The sequence below is a fragment of the Chrysochloris asiatica genome, unplaced genomic scaffold (genome assembly GCF_000296735.1).
Source record: "Chrysochloris asiatica unplaced genomic scaffold, ChrAsi1.0 scaffold00071, whole genome shotgun sequence".
In the NCBI taxonomy this organism is placed as follows: domain Eukaryota; kingdom Metazoa; phylum Chordata; class Mammalia; order Afrosoricida; family Chrysochloridae; genus Chrysochloris; species Chrysochloris asiatica.
In genome coordinates, this window is record NW_006408589.1 from 4,052,816 (window position 1) to 4,055,395 (window position 2,580).

Here is a 2,580-nt window from a genome sequence, read left to right on the forward strand (position 1 = left end):
TTTCAGTCAAGATCCATTGGACATCAGCAATGAAATCCCTCGTTTGAATCCAGGTTGAACCTTTGGAAGTTGTCTGTTAATGTATGCTTGCAGCCATTTCTGTATTACCTTTAATAAAATTTTACTCACATGGGATATCAAAGAGATTGTCCGATGATTTCCACATTCTGTCGGGTCACCTCTTTTTGGAATGGGCACAAATATGGATCTCTTCTTGTCAGTCAGCCAGATAGTTGTCTTCCAAATCTCTTGACAGAGATGAGTCAGTGCCTCCTGTGCCGCCTCACTTCTTGAAAGATTTCAATTTGTATTCCATCAATTCCCGGTGCCTTGTTCTTTGCCAATTCCCGCAATGCACCTTGGACGTCCTCCCTCAGTATCGTTGGCTCTTGATCATAAGCTACCACTTGAAATGGTTGAACATCACCAATTTCCTTTTGGTACAGTGACTCTGCATTTTCCTTCCATCTTCTGTTGATGCTTTCTGCATCATCCAATAATTTACCCAATCTTTCAATAACGAAAGTTGAGGCTTGATTTTTTTCTTCAATTCCCCCAGTTTGAGAAATGTAGAGCCTTCCTTTTTGATTTTCTGATTCCAGATCTTTGCACATTTTGTTGCAATATTTGGCTTTATATTCTTGAGCTGATCTTTGAAATTTTCTGTTCAGCTCTTGAAACTCTTCATTTCTTCCATTTGGTTTAGCATCTCTATGCTGGAGGGCAAGTTTCAGTGTCTTTTCTGACATCCATTTTGACCTTTTCCTTCTTTCTTGTCTTAATGACTTTTTGCTTTCTTTATGTATGATGTTCTTGATGTCATCCCACAACTTTTTTGGTCTTTGGTCTTTAGTGTTTAATGTATCAAATCTTTTTTTCAGAAGATCCCTAAATTCAAGTGGGATATATTCAAGGTCATATTTTGGCTCTCGTGGCCTTGTTTTCTTTTCTTCAGCTTCAATTTGAATTTTCATATGAGTAATTGATGGTCTGTTCCACAGTCTGCCTTTGGCCTTGTTTTGACTGATGACATGGAGCTTTTCCATTGTCTCTTTCCACAGATGTAGTCAATTTGATTTCTATGTACTCTATGTGGTGAGGTCCATGTGTATAATCATCTCTTATGCTGTCTGAAGAAGGTATTTGAAATGAACAAATCATTGATTTTGCAGAATTTTATCATTCATTCTTCAGCATCATTTCTATCACCAAGGCCATATTTTCTAACTACTGATCCTTCTTCTTTGCTCCCAACCTTTGCATTCCAATCACCAGTAATGATCAATATATCTTGATTGCATGTTTGATCAATTTCAGATTTAAGAGGTTGTTAGAATTCTTCTATTTCATCCTCACTGGCTTTAGTGGTTGGTGTGTAAATTTAAATGATAGTGGTAGTAACTGGGCTTCCCTGTAGGCTCCTGGATATTATCCTGTCACACACAACATTGTACCTCATGACTGATTTGGATATGTTCTTTTTGACAATGAATGCAACACCATTCCTCGTCAATTTGTCATTCCTGGCATAGTAAGCCATGTGGTCATCAGAATCAAAATGGCCAATACCAGTACATTTCAGCTCACTAATGCCTAAGGTATCAATGTTTATGTGTTCCATTTCATTTTTGACAACTTTCAATTTTCTCAGATTCATGCATTCCATGTTCCTATTTTCAATGGATGTTTACAGCTGTTTCTCTTCATTTTGAGTTGTGCCCCATCAGCAAATGAAGATCCTATGGGCTTTTCTCCCACAGGTTTTGCTCTATTTGCACATCACGGTCAACTCTACTTTGAGGAGGCAGCTCTTCCCCAGTCGCATTTTGAGTGTCTTCCAACCTGAGGGGCTCATTTTCTGGCACTCTATCTGACAGTGTTTCTCTGCTATCCATAAAGTTTTCTGTGACGAAATATTTGGAAGTAGTTCGTCATTCCTTCTTCCTAGTCTGTCTTTGTCTGGAAGCTTATCTGGAACCTGTGCACCATGGTGACCTTATTGGTATTTAAAATATGGGTGCATAGCTTTAAGAATCACAGAAACTCACAAGCCACCACAGTCTGACAAACTAATAAGTGGTGGCAATTTGCCCATTGGTTGGTTGGTTATGTGCTGTGGAGTCGGCTCTAAGTAATAGCGACCCTGTATAGTGTTTCCGAGGCTGTAAATCTTTACAGGAGCAGAAAGCCTCATCTTTCTCCTGCGGAACAGCTGGTAGTTTTGAACTGCTGACCTTGCGGTTTGCAGCCCAATTCGTAACCACTTGCCTTTAATATTGCAAGTCCAGGATTGAGTTTTTCTTCAATTCTTTCATCTTTGAAATGCCAATCATGTCCTTTCCTTTTGGGTTTCTAACTCCATATCTTTGCACATTTCATTGTAATACTTGCCTTTGTCTTCTCGAGCTTCCCTTTGAAATGTTCTGTTTAGCGCTTTGACTTTCTCATTTCTTTCATTCAGTTTAGTAGCTCTAAATTGAAGAGCAAGTTTAGAGTCTCTTCTGATATCCATTTTCATCTTTCCTTTCTTTTTAATGGCTTTTTGCTTTCTTCCTGTATGATTGCCTTGATTTCATTCAA